Below are 15,113 nucleotides of genomic sequence, written 5' to 3' on the forward strand. Positions count from 1 at the left end.
TCTTTTTGGACCTCATCATATGTAGGGATGGTATAGTGTAGCTGATGCATATTACTGGTCATGTAGTTCAACTTGGCTTGAGTATTTACATAGAACTCCTCCCTATGTAGTTGCCTTCCTTCATTGAGTACACAGAACTCATTGAAAGTTTTCATTTGGGCTATCTGCCGCTGGTTGAGTTCTTGCAAGTGCTTCTCTTGAAGTTCTTGCCTCTCATTCACTTGGTTGATGGCTTGAGTGAGCCGGGAGTAGTGTTCCTGCTGCTGCTCCATTTGTTGTTTTTGTCATGCTTCTTGTTGGCTCAGCCAGTTGGTTTGAAGGTTCAGCATTTGCTCTTATCCTTCCATATGTCTCTGTCCCAAATCTTCAATGGCTCTTAGAAGGTGAGTCATATTCAAGTTGGCTGGGTCATGATGCTCTTCTTGTTGATATTCTTTTTGATGATATTCCTCTTGATGAGCTTCTTCCTGGGCCCTTTGCCTTCCTATATGTGGCCTTCTTAGTTGCTGAGCCGGTGTGGTATAGACCATTCGCTCGAGTGTGACTGGCCTCCCTGGGTTCACCCAGTCTGGGCTGCTGTCCTCAAATATTACCTTGGCTTTGTTGCACAAGCGGAGAATGGTGCTGGGGTACCAAAGTCTGGCACCTGAGTCAGCTTTCTCAACTGACTCTTGAATCCCTTTAGCAATGAGCTCATGCACTTTGATTTCCCCACCTTGCACTAAGCATTGTACCATAGTGGCTCGATTGATGTTAACCTCTGAATTATTAGCAGCTGGTAGGATGGACCTCCTTACAAGCTCAAACCACCCTTTGGCCTCAGGATGAAGGTCTCCCCTTTTTATGAATTTTGGTCTCCCATCTGAATACCTCTCCCAGTCAGCGGCTATGACACAGATATCTGATGCTATTTCTGAGAGCTCATCCTTATCGGGGCTTCTACTTATCCTTGCCTGATAACTCTCCTCATCAAAATGAGGTGATTTCAAGTGAAGAGCTCTTGTTATGACACTTGGGCTGAAGTCCACCTCCCTTCCTCTCACATAGCTTTTGAAGGTTGGGGCTTTGGTCTTATCCTCTCTAACTGCATTTGCATAGAATTCTTTGATGAGGTTTCCATTGATCTTCCCCTCTGGACTGGTGAGCAATTGCCACCCCCTTTGTTCGATTTTTCTCCAAATCTGTGGTGATTCATTTGCATTGATTTGGAAGATTAATTTTGGCAATATCCTTCTGGCACTTATCCGCTCAAATTCATGCTCATGAAAGGCAGTTTTGAATCTCTTGTCATCAAAAGGAGCACTCTCCATAATCCCTTTCCTCTTTTGCCTCTTTGAGCTTGATGATGCCATGACTTGAATTGTTGTTTGAGGGGATTTGGGGCTTCGGATAGATGAAGAGTGGGTTGGTTAAAACAATTTGTGATAAAGAGTTTAGTGTGCCAATAGAAGTGTGGAGAGTGGGGATTTGGATGTGAGGAGTGAGCATGCACTAAGGTTCACTTATATAAGAAAATCATGAGTGAGTGAAGGGTGTGGATTGCATGAATGTTTACTAGATGGACGGATGGGGTTGTATATGAAGGAAAGACAAGGATCATCACTTTAATGAGAGTGATTGGTTCGGTCTTCAAGGGTTTTCTTTCTCCAATGTTGCATGGCAGCGTTTCCCCATGTGTTTCCTCTTGAGACATGTGTGTAGTGCTCTTCATTAAGTGGAGAAATCTCCCCCATTTAATTGTCCAATCAATCCCTTTTTATGCTTCTTTTCCTTTTCTATAAAGATTTGAAACAAGGAAATTAATATCATAAAAAAAAAATCTACGGCTAGAAAAAAATGAAAGAAAGGATTTGATTATTTATCTATGAATTCCAACTAACTAACTAACTATTGGTGGGTCCTTATATGCATTTTGGTGGCACCATGAGGTGACACCAAACTTAGTTTGAGTCACTGTGATGAAAGTTTTGTGTTCAAAGCTCCCAAGACTAGCATGCAACTTGGTTTGCTTTGAACACCAAACTTGTTCCTCACTATATTCTGCATAAGAAGATTTTCACCAATTGTTTGTTAAGTTTGGATTGAAGCTCATAAATATTGACTTATTCATTATCATCTGAAAGCATATAAAACATGGGTTGCCTCCCATGAAGCGCTTCTTTAGCGTCACTAGCTTGACGTTTTTCCTTCATCATGGTGGTTGGTAGTGCTTAAAGTCCTCCCCTCTTGCTATGGACTTGTATCCATTGGTTGGATCAATAATCTCCACATGTTCCAGGGAAAGAACTCTGTTGATAGTGAAGACCTTGGGTAATTGAGATGGCACAGTAGGAAGACTAGGGGGAATATCTGGGAAGTAGGCTGAGACAACTCTATCCCCTGGAGAGAAGTCTTCCGTAGGGATCTTCTTGTTCTTCCACCCTCTTGGTACCTTCTTTGTTTCTTTTGAGGTTGCCTTCCCCTTGGTGACCTCTTTTTCTAAAGGAGCTGTGGTGCTGTCTTCACCTGCCTCTAGAGGTTTAGGTTCCTCCAACTTTTCCTTGAGCTGTGGCAATTGCTGTTTTCCTTGTTTGTCAGTTAAGGGGATATCAGAATGAACTGGCTGTGCTTCAGTGCTTGTTTCCTCCTTCAGTGTCTCATTATCATTTGTGCTTAGTTCCTTGTCCTCTTGATCTGTTTCTTGTGAGAGTTTGAAAACATTGAAGCTGAGTCGTTCATCATGGATTCTCAATATTAGCTCCCCTTTCTCTACATCAATAAGTGCTCTGGCCGTAGCTAGGAATGGTCTTCCCAATATGATTGGGTGAGCATGACTCTCTTCCATGTCCAGAATGACAGTCTGTTGGGAGATAGTACTTCCCAACTTTTAGCAACACATTTTCCACCACTCCTATTGCTTGCTTTTGAGTTTTGTCAGCCAGTCTGATAATGACATCTGTGGGCATTATCTCATTGATTTGCAGCTTCTTCACCAGGGACAAGGGCAATAAGTTGATGCTGGCCCCTAAATCACATAATGCTCTGTCGAACATGTTTTCACCTATGGCACAAGGTATATGAAAACTTCCTGGGTCTCTTCTTTTTGTAGGCAACTCAGGTTGAATAAGGGCACTACATTCCTTGTTCATCACTATAGTCTGCCCTCCCTTGAGTGAGCTTTTCCTGGGAAGAAGTTCTTTCATATACTTGATGAATGCAGGCATTTGTTGAATTGCCTTGATAAATGGTATGTTCACATGCAGAGATGCAAACAAGTCTAGGAACCTTGAGTATATTCTTTTTCCCACAGAACCATTGAGCAGTTGAGGGAATGGTGCATAGAGCTTCAGCAGCTCTTGTTGTGAGATTTCTGGTTCTTTGTGATCTCTATCCTCCTCCTTTGTTGAGTTGTCTTCAGGTTGTTTGCACACTTTGCTTTACTTGTCTTCAATCTCTTGATCACTTGTAGTGACCATTTTGCAATCCTCCCATCTTACTTTCTTTGCTTCTCCCTTGGAGTTTTTCTCCGTGTCACTTGGGAAGCTATCAGTAGGTTTGGGAATCTTCTCAGCTAAATATCCCACCTGAAATTCCAGCTTCCTGATGGTCTCTCCCTGGTTCTTAATATTGGCTCGCACCTCCTCTTTGAGCACCTTATTTTCTTGAATCTCTTGGCATATTCCTTCAAGTAAGGCTTCAATCTTAGAGAGCTTGTCATCAATTGATGAGTGCTACTTGGTTCCTCTCCATCTTCTTGGTGAGGTCAGCCAGCTGCTGGGTAATGAGCTTGTTTTGGGCCAACAGAGCGTCTGCATTGTTTAGCTCCATCACTCCTCTTGTGTTCCCTCTTTCGGACGTATAGAAGTAGTCGTTTTCTGCTACTGTTTCAATAACATCTATGGCTTCCTCAATGGTCTTCTTCTTGTTCAAGGATCCTCCAGATGAATGGTCTATTGCCTTCTTTGACTCATAAGAGAGCCCTTCATAGAAAATGTGCAGCTGGACCCATTTGTTGAACATGTCAGGTGGACACCTCCTTGTTAAGTCTTTGAACCTCTCCCATGCTTCATACAGAGTCTCATCATCTTGTTGCCTGAAGGCTTGAACCTCAGCTCTCAGCCTATTGATTCGTTGAGGAGGGTAGAATCTTGCTAAGAATTTGTTCACCACATCCTCCCAAGTTGTCAAGCTCTCCCTTGGGAAGGATTCCAGCCACTTGGCTGCCTTGTCTCTGAGTGAGAAGGGAAATAAGAACAGTCTATAGGTGTCAGGATGAACACCATTAGATTTCACTGTGTCACATATTCTCAGGAAGGTGGTCAAATGTTGATTGGGGTCTTCTTGAACACCTCCTCCAAACGAACAGTTGTTCTGAACAAGGATGATGAGCTGTGGTTTTAGTTCAAAGTTGTTGGCATGGATTGTTGCCTTTTGGATGCTACTTCCACAATTGCCTGGGTTTGGATTAATGTAAGAGCCCAAAACTCTTCTATCCTCCCCAGCATGATTTGCTCCACCTCCTCTGCCATGGTTGTGAGTCTCTTCTTCATGATGATTTTCCATGTTTTCTTCCATGTTTGGTTCAAAGTATTCCTCAAACTGTTCCTCCTCTTCTTCAGCACCAACTACTCGTTTTTCTTTTGCCTCCCTCCTTAGTCTAAGGAAGGTTCTCTCCGGTTTAGAATCAAAGGAAGTTGAAGCCCCGCTTCTTCTCCCTGTCATACAACCAACAAGTACAAGCAGAGAAAATAGGTGCACACAGTATTTGTGTCAGAATTGTTGTTAGTTGTGGGTGATGCAATATATCAAACAGTTAGTGGGTTAGCAAACAGAATTGAAAATAACAAAGAAAAAAAACAAAAGAGTAGAGGGAGAAGGGAAGAAGTATAACCAAAACAAAAAGTAAATCACTCAAACAGAAAATGAAATTCACAAAATAAAATGCTCAATCTAGTGATCTTCCAATCTAATCATTGTTGATGCACAATCAATCCCCGGCAACGGCGCCATAAACTTGATGCACGAAAAACTTGTCTCGCAACAAATCTCCCTTCGGCAAGTGTACCGAAGTTGTCGTCAAGTAAAAACTCACAATAGAGTGAGGTCGAATCCCACAGGGATTGATTGATCAAGCAACTTTAATTAGAAGAATGTTCTAGTTGAGCGAATCCAGGATTTGGGTTGAGAGTTACAGAAAATAAAATGGCGGGAATGTAAATAACAGAAAAGAAAATGCTAGAATTAAAGGACTAGAAGTAAATGACTGAAAATAAATTGCAGAATTGTAAATGGGAATGGGGGATTTGCTCATAAAAGTAAATGGCAGAAATTAAAGAGAATGGGTAAGATCAGAGATGGGGAGTTCATTGGGCTTAGGAGATGTTGCAATTCTCCGGATCAAGTTCGTTTTTATCTCTTCCTCAATCAATGCACTCATTGATCTCCTTGGCAATCTTAAATGATTGAATTACAATTTCTTGCAATTCAATTTCTCAAATCTTGATCAATAGCCAATTCCTTGGTCGATTGCTCATGAGAAAAGATGAAGTATGGTCACTGATTATACCACATGCATTTCCCAAATCAAGTATTGAGAGGGTTATAGTCACATACCCATCCAAACCCAATTTGGTCCAGCATGAGCAAGCATTTCTAGCTTGATCTCTTCATTCCTCTTTCAAGGTTCAAAAGAGATCCAAGTTTGAATAGCTTCTCTTCCAAGATAACTACTCAATTGGATAAAGATCGAAAGCTTTCAAGTAAAATCAAGAGGAAAGATAGAAGAAGAATAATGAAAATTAGTATTGATCCATCAAATTACAACAGAGCTCCCTAACCCAATGAAAGGGGTTTAGTTGTTCATAGCTCTTGAAAATGAAAACAAAGATGGAGAATACATCATAAAACTAGAATTTGCAAAGAAAGTAAAATACAGAGAGTAGTTCTCTTTTTCCCAGCCTCCAGAGCTTCTTTACAATTCAAAGCTACTCCTATATATACTACTCTTCTCAGCTTCTAATTTACTCTTCAATTCTTGGGCCTTTGGATTTTGAGTTTGAAGCAGTTCTTTTCTTCATTTGGGCTTGACTTTACTTGCAGAGAGAAAGTGCTAAGTGGGCAGAGACTTCAGCTCAGGACGTTAGGGGTGTTAATATTTAGTGAGAATATAAGTTCGAGAACGTTAGTGACACTTAACATTGTCACTAACGTTCCAATGCACCCCTTTGCCTTACGTTAAAACCCACGTTAACTAGGTTAACGTGGCTTTTAACGTTGCCTTGTTAATCCTTCGAGAACGCTAGTGACACTCAACATTGTCAATAACGTTCCAGTGTGCCCCTTCTTGTTTCACGTTAAAGCCCACGTTAACTAGGTTAACGTGGCTTCTAACGTGGTCCTTGCCAACCTTCGAGAACGTTAGTGACACTCAACATTGTCATTAACGTTCCAATGTGCCCCTGGGTCTCACGTTAGAGTCCACGTTAACTAGGTTAACGTGGCCTCTAACGTAGCCATCTTTAGCCATCCCAACGTTAGTGACAATGTTGAGTGTCACTAACGTTGGCTTCTCTTCCCCCCTTAACGTTAGAGGCCACGTTAACTAGGTTAACGTGGCTTCTAACGTGGCCACTTATGAGTAATTGCCAACGTTAGTGACAATGTTAAGTGTCATTACCGTTGGCTCATCTTCTCTTCTCCACGTTAGAGTTCACGTTAACTTAGTTAACGTGACTCTCTAACGTGGCCATTGATGGCTTTTTTGAGAATGTTATTGGCAATCACTTTTCTCATTAATCTTGCAAGTTACCTCCCCTTTTCTTGCTTCCTTTTTGGTCCTGAAATCAAGCAATAAAGTGCATCAAAGCTCTAGTCCAAGTCATGAGTAATGCAACATAATATTTGTCACTAAACTTATGCAAAATCCTCATGAAATTATGTAAAATGCACAATGTATGCTTGAATCAAGGCATAAGTGAATATTTACCCAAAACTAGCTTATTTCCTAAAGAAATGTATGAAACTATCCTAAAAACAGTAAAGAAAAGGTCAGTGAAACTAGCCAAGATGCCCTGGCATCAATAATCAAGCAGGGATATGTATGAATGACAAGATATGATGGGAAAATATCCAGAACACATTCCAAGAAAGAGATCAAGAACTAGAAAATCCAATACAATTGATAAGGAAAGAGAGAACGGTAAGCACAAACAAAGATTATACATCAAAACGAAATTAATCTCTAGAATTTAGTTTCTAACGTCCCCAAAACCTCGTAATCGCATTAACCTGCCACTTCTATTTCGTCTATGATAACCCATTAGTGTTCCATATACATAAATCATTAGTATTAAGTTGGCCAAACTTGATACTATGAGGTATGCAATGGTAAACTAATAGCACTAATCATTAGACAGTCATGCATATAAAACACAAACTCTTGTCATCAGAACAAGATATAAAGTATGACAGACACTCAGAGTATACAATGAAGCATAGTTAGTCAACTCCCAAGGCTCTACAGGAAGGACTACTCTGATACCATATTGTAACATCCCTTCCAGCAAAATACCTTGCTTAAGTCAAGGTATTTCTACTAGAAAGAACGTTACATGACCTTTTCTAATATTAACTACTTAATTACTGAGCCTTTGTATCGATTTCGCGTTTCAGTTTTAAGAAAATGCTAGAAAATTTTGTTTTTATTCGTTAAAGACATGTATCAAGGATAAACATTGCAAATAATAATAACAATCACATAAGTATTATTAATAGTAATTCTTATACATAAGAAGTCATATAAACCCAAATACAACACCTACCCCTCTGTTAAAATAAAACCTCAAAGGACGAGCGAGGGGACTCTATGGAAGCAATTAAAACCATAAAGAAAGCCTACTAATCGCTTGCAGCTTCATATTGTATCTTCAAACCTGTGTCACTGAAAGGGTGGAAAATTTGGGGGTGAGAACCAAACCATATGTTCTCAGTAGAGGTCGAGAATGCCGTGAAAGTAAAGAATAAAGCGCAAATAGTTAATTTCATTCAGAGACATCTAAAAGAAAATTAACCTTCTTTAAAAGAATTAGTTAATTATTCAAAATCCTAGACCCATATTTTCTTTATAAAACTCTTAAAAGTTTCCTAGACTGTATGAATGACCAACCTGTTCCAAGCATAGGTTCATTAAGTCTATGTTGAACCAGTTTGATTTTTCATACTTCACTAGACCATAACATAAAAGAAGTTACCTACGCGGTATAAATGATCATCCTGCTCCAAGCATAGGTTCATTAAGTCTATGCTGAACCAGTCAGATACTTTATACAGAACTAGACCTCAAACATACCAGTCACAGCCTCAGGCCCAAACAACTCAATCAACATCCAATCACCACAATCCAAACAATCAGTTACAAACACAGGTAATGAGGTTCAAACACAATCAAGAGCAATTACATCAAGTATAGCAATTAGCAATTAAACAGAATTATTCACTTAGACAAACCAATTACAATATACACACCCAAACAATGTCACATAGATGCATATGATGAATGTCTAGTCCTAGTGCAGGCCATGAGCTCATGTGTCGGTTAGCACCTGCATTCCCGACATTTATCCGGTCACGAGTTCACGATTTCCCGGATACGATTGGGTTGCTTCAAGCAACAAACAAATAAACAAATATCTCTTGGGTTGCCTCAAGCAACAAATAATCATACAATAAGTACTTTACTCTTTCATTTTTCTTTCATAATTGCAAATACGCAAGTGGGACAAGACCAACGCCCTTGCCAACAATCTCGTATACCAAATAATCTTTTCTTAAAAGAATCATTGAAGTTATTATCATTAAATAAGCCTTAAATATTGATTTTGATTAAGTCCTTATACTTTTATAAAAATTTGGACATAATCTCCTTTAAAAAATAGGACTTAGCCATCCTTACGGGTCCCAACCAAACAATTTACCAAACTCTTTTCAACCCCTCCAATATCAAATCAATTTAGAATCAAACAAATTCCAATATTGAATCAGCCCTATGATGCTAAGGTTCATCTTTAATTTTATGAACTCATAACTCTCACTCAGACATTCTCAATACTCTATCTTCTTTTGTTTTTAATATAGCAAATAAACTCAGAATTGTGCAAACTTTATGTCCAGGTGTTCATCTTGAAATAAGCTTTCTAAAATACCAAAGATCATAATTTTCTGGTTTCTCTAGATTTAGAAATAAAGGAAAAACCGTGATTGCTCTGCAGTGCGTAAAACCAGAAAAACAGCAGCAGCATGAGATATTCAAAATTCAATATAAAATCCAAGTTAAATCCAATGACTTTAAAAATTAAAATAGTTCAACTTCACTCATCCAGGTTTCTTTCTCAATTGATTCTGAGTTAATACCATTTTTAATGAAGAAGTTACATAACCTGGAAGTTAAGTAAAAATAAGTCAAAATCTGTTTTAGAAACAAACAAGCTTGGTAATTTCCAATTTAAATAACTCTTATTACAAAACTCCAATTAAGCTAAATTTTGGTTTGGAAACTTCTAACTCATCCAGAAACAAGTATATCTTGGTTGCAACCCAATTTCTATTTAATTATAAGAGTTACAAGCATTGGAAGTTGATGCATAGCTTGCTGAAATCTGCTTCTTTTCAGCTTTGACCACCAATATTCAAAAATTCACAACTCCCAATCCTTTAACTCCTAAAATTCTGAAGTTTTAAAGCAATAAACCAAATTAATCAAATCTTATAACAAAATTGGTTTCGCTTCAAAACTCAGCTCGTAGAAGTTGCAGCAAGATACACAAGTTGCTGCCCTGTTTGACCTTTTCTGCTGCAGGACAGATTTAATAACCTAACTTTAAAAATTTTCCATAAATTATATGGTTAACAAAATGGTCTCAAATTTTTCAGTTTAGTTCCTTATATTCCTAAGTTTAACCCAGACTTAGTTTTATGCAATTCTGATCATTAAATAATTAGTTATAGCTTTTCAAAGTTTTGACTTCGTTTAAAATTATGCAGAAAATCAGATTTTAGAGTTCAACTTTGAAAAGTCATAACTAATTCTCTAATTGATAGGAAACCTTCAAAATTGAATTTTAATAACTATACTTGTTTTAGTTCGATTATCTTTTAATCTCATAATTTTCCAATCTCTATTAAGATGCTGGTTCACTTTCAAAGTTGCCATTTAATTTCAAAACTCAAATTTTTCAGCAAGCAATTCAACATCTCAAATTCAATCCTTTAAACATTCTCTAAACCCAATCTCAATCAATCATCAACTAAATCCATCACCAATACAATAATCATATAACCAGCTCAACAGTAACAAATTCAACATAATCCATCAGGATTCAGCATTCCGTCAAACAGTTCACAATCCACATAATCAATCAATATCACTAATCAATAATTCCAGTCACACTTCATAGGCACAATTCAGCATCCATACCATCAATTAATCACTCACAATAATTAAACCTATTTGCAATTTACTCAATAAACCTTGTAGGCATTCTTAAATTTAAACTGTTTAATTAAACCCCGTACCTCGATGTCGCGATTAAAAGAACCCGGAGGCGGGATTATAACGAGGCAGCTGGCTAGACCAATACTAGCTATGCAACTGTTTCAATCAAGATAGCAGCAGTGTTAGCTCCCACAACAGTGATCATGGTTGCAATGAAACGAAGATTTCAAATTTAATAGAATCGAAAGCAGAAGTGGCTCTGGATATTTAAAACAGAGCACAGGCCAAATTTAAATTAAAACAAGAACAAGCAGTTTAATAAGGAATTGGTAGAATAGGGCATGCAATTGGAGCAGAAATAAAGGAAAAAGGCTAACCCAGGACAATGGATGCTGAACCTAATTATAACGGAAGCAGGGCAGCAGCGTTTCTTAGCAACACCCTGCGGTGGTTTCGGCAGCAACAACACCCTGCCAGTGGCTCCATTGAGACAAGCTCCAACAAACACAATATAGCCAAGAACATCAGAGACAGATACAAGGTATTTACAGAATGACAAGGGTTCAGTGATAGTGGTTCTCATGGCTAGGACTTAACTGACTCACCACTAATGATGGCGGCGACCAAAGATTCCGGCAGTGGCAGAGGAAAGGTCCCTCCTCTGTGCGTCACTCTCTCACACGTCTCACCCTTCTCCTTTGCGACAACATCAACGAAACCTCCTCTCCACCATTCAGTCCGTCCCAGCTATGGTGGCGACTTTCATCAAAGGCAGCAGCAGCGATGGAACCTCCCTCCCCTTTCACACGGTGCTTCTCTGCCACAACCGCGCTCTCCTCTCACATGCGTCGTTCTTCCCCTTCCTGTGCGGCAATAACGGCGGCGGCACTGGCGGAGGGAAGACCACCACCGAGCGCTTCCCTTCTTTCTCCTCTCCTCTTCTTTCCCTTCGTCCTTCCCTCCTATGGCCATTCCCTTTTCTCCCTCTCTGTTTAATTTCAGAGGATGTGGTATACGTTTGTTTTGGAAGCAAGTGGTAAAGAATAAAGGAATGTGGATCATTAGGGAAAAGATGAGTGGCAGTGTGCGTGTGTTAGTGTATTTGGATAGGGAGTATACGTATTAGATAATAATAGTACGTATAAAATAAGAAACATAAGACTTGAAAAAATATATACGAGTAATTTAACAATTTTACAAAACTTTTATGATAGGATAACAATTTAGAATTCAAATATAATGCTATAAAGATTACTTTTAAAACGCATAAGATTTTATTCTATCAATCTATTAACGAGCTCAAATAATTATTTCTAATTTAAATTATAAAATAAGCATACTAATCACATTTTATAAAATACAGTTAAACTCAAAATATTAATTATCTAAATTAAATCATAACCTTTCATTATTTTTCTATCATCGAGACTTTAATTTTAATTTATATAAAATAACTAATTAAAATAAAAGTTGTACATAAATATTAATTGACATAAACTTAGAATATTTACAAAAATCCATTTAATCATTTCTAATAAATTAATCTCTAAGAGCTTTAAACTAATAAAATAAACCATAATTTATTCATATTAAAAGTTACTTAAATTAAATTATACAATTCTTTCTTATTTTTCAATTACTAAAATTATACAAAATATTCAATTATATAAAATTACTTAAGAATCTTATTTGACTTAAAATGAAATTATCTCTGAATCTATTTAATTATTTCTAATAAAATAATTTCTAAAATTATAAAGTTTAAACTTAATAAAATAAAGTCTAATCTATTCATATTTAGATTTTCAAAATGCGATATGTTACAGCTTGTGCTTTCCGGCCAAGTATTCACACGAACCCAAGTTGACGCGGGTATTTGTCAGGCACGTTCGTCTTAATGTGATGAATAGAGCTAATTAGTTAGATCATCATATTCACCATGATGAAGATCGAATATACATCTTAGAGATAGATCAAACACGGATTGAAGAAAAAATAGTAATACTTTTATTAATTCATAGGACTCAGCAGGGCTCCTCCCCTCAACCTAGGAGGTTTAGAAACTCGTAATGAAGTAAAATACAATGAAAAACGTGTATGATGGCTGAAAGTTTCTGCAAAACTTCTGAATTACATAAATAAAATCCTTTAAATACTAAAAAGTTGACTAGTAAGGGTAAAACAGTCTATTTAGTGCTAAAATCTACTTCTGGGGCCCACTTGGTGAGTGTTTGGGATGAGCTTTGATGAGATCCACATGCTATGAGGTCTCTAGGGTGTGGAACGCTAGCTAGGGGGTCCTCTTTGGGCGTTGTACATTGGTCTCTGCTCTTTTGGGCGCTGGACACCTGGAAGTGGGCAGGAAGCTGGTGTTGGACGCAAGTTTTGGGCCTTCTAATCCGAAGCAAAGTATGAACTATTATATATTGCTGGAAAGCTCTAGAAGTCAGCTTTCAAAAGCCGTTAAGGGTGCTCCATTTGGAATTTTGTAGCTTTGGAAAATCTCTTCCGAATGTAGGCAGGTCAGATTTGGACAACATCTGCAGTGCTTTCTCTGTCTCTGAATCAGACTTCTACTCCAGCTCCTCAATTTTATCCAGAAAATACCTGAAATTGCCAAAAAACACAAAAACTCATGTAGAATCCAAAAATGTGATTTTAACACTAAAACCTATAAAAACTCAATAAAAACTAAACAAAACTACTAAAAACTATATGAAAGTGATGCCAAAAAGCGTATAAAATATCCGTTCATCACAACACCAAACTTAAACTGTTGCTTGTCCCCAAAAAACTAAAAACACAGTAGGATAAAAAGAAAATTAAGATACAATAAATTTCTAAGTTTCAAATGAAGCTTAGTTACAATCAGATGAGCGGGACTTAGTAGCTTTTTGCCTCTGAATAGTTTTGGCATCTCACTATCCATTGAAACTCAGAGATGTTGGCATCCTTAGGAACTTAGAATCCAGATGATATTATTGATTTCCCTATTTAAGCATATTTTGATTCTTGAACACAACTTTCTGAGTCTTGGTCGTGACCCTAAGCACCTTGTTTTCCAGTATTACCACCGGATACAACAATGCGATAGACACTTTAACTGAGTGAACTTTTTCAGATTGTGACTCAGCTTTGCTAGAGTTCCCATATAGAGGTATCCAGAGTTCTTAAGCACACTCTTTTTGCTTTGGACCACGACTTTAACCGCTCAGTCTCAAGCTTTTCACTTGACACCTTCACGCCACAAGCACATGGTTAGGGACAGCTTGGTTTAGCCGCTTAGGCCAGGATTTTATTCCTTTGGGCCCTCCTATCCACTGATGCTCAAAGCCTTGGGTCCTCTTACCCTTGCCTTTTGATTTAAAGGGTTATTGGCTTTTTCAATATGCCCTCCTTTTCCTGCATTTTTGGGCAGTAATGGATTTTTCTGCTTTATTATTTTTTTTTCTTTTTTGCTATTTTTTTCTTTCTTTTTCGCATGCATATAATTTTTTTTTCTTTTGCTGCTTTTTCTTGCTTCAAGAATCAATTTTCAAATTTTTCAGATTATCAATAATATTTTTCCTTTCTCCTTATTCTTTCAAGATCCAACATTCTAAAATTTCAACTTCAAACATGCACTGTTTATTTCATATATTCAGAAAACAAAAGCATTTGACACCACATCAAATTAATTAAACTAATCTTATTTTAGACTTGAAATTCATGCATCTCTCAATTCTTTTCTTAATAAAATTTTATTTAAGCAAGGCGAGAGATATATGGAACATTTTACAACTTAAAGACTTTAATTACAAATGATCATGCAACTAGAACAAGAGAATAGAAAATAAAACAGACAGAAAACAGAAAAATAATTAAGGAAAGGAATAAAAAGAGAACGAGTCCACCTATAATGGTGGCGTCTGGTGCTCCTTCTTGAAGATCCAATGTGCTGCTTGATCTCTTCTATCTCATCCCTTTGACTTTGTTGCTCTTCTCTCATAGCCATTTGGTCTTCCCTAATGGCTCTTTGGTCTTCTCTTATTTCATTGAGGGTGGTGGCATGTCCTTGATGCTCCATCCTCAGTTGCTCCATGTTAGTGCTTAACTCTCCAAGAGAAGTTTGTCATTGATCCCAATAGCTTTGGAGAGGAAAATACATCCCTTGAGGCATCTCAGGGATTTCATAATGAGGCAGATGCATAGGTTCTTATTCATGCTCTCTGGTTTGCTCCATTCGCTTCTTAGTGATGGGGTTATCCTCCCCAATGGAGACATCTCCATTTATGACAATTCTATCTGAATTGCATAGGTGACAGATGAGGTGTGGGAATGCCAACCTGGCATTGGAGTGAGTCTTCTCAGCTACCTTGTATAGTTCTTGATGAATTACCTCATGAACTTCCACTTTAGTTCCAATCATGATGCAATGAATCATGATGGCTCTATCAACAGTCACTTCTGATCGGTTGGTAGTAGAGATGATGGATCTTTGAATGAATTCCAACCATCCGCTAGCTATGGGCTTAAGGTCAACCCTTCTTAACTGAATGGGCTTGCCTTGGGAATCCCTTGTCTACTGTGCGCCTTCTACATAGATATCTGAGAGAACTTGATCCAATCTCTGATCATGGTTGACTCTCCTAGTGTAAGGATGAGG

At 37.9% G+C, this 15,113-nt stretch overlaps 1 long non-coding RNA gene across 1 annotated transcript; it reads right to left on the reverse strand.

Annotated features, from left to right (window-relative positions):
• Positions 7,713-10,657, reverse strand: LOC110271024. The gene is made up of 2 exons (XR_002361003.1): positions 10,549-10,657; positions 7,713-7,918 (listed from the first exon to the last, which is right to left on the reverse strand). It is a non-coding gene; the product is annotated as an uncharacterized LOC110271024 (long non-coding RNA).

Source organism: Arachis ipaensis, chromosome B04 (assembly GCF_000816755.2).
Source record: "Arachis ipaensis cultivar K30076 chromosome B04, Araip1.1, whole genome shotgun sequence".
Lineage (NCBI taxonomy): Eukaryota > Viridiplantae > Streptophyta > Magnoliopsida > Fabales > Fabaceae > Arachis > Arachis ipaensis.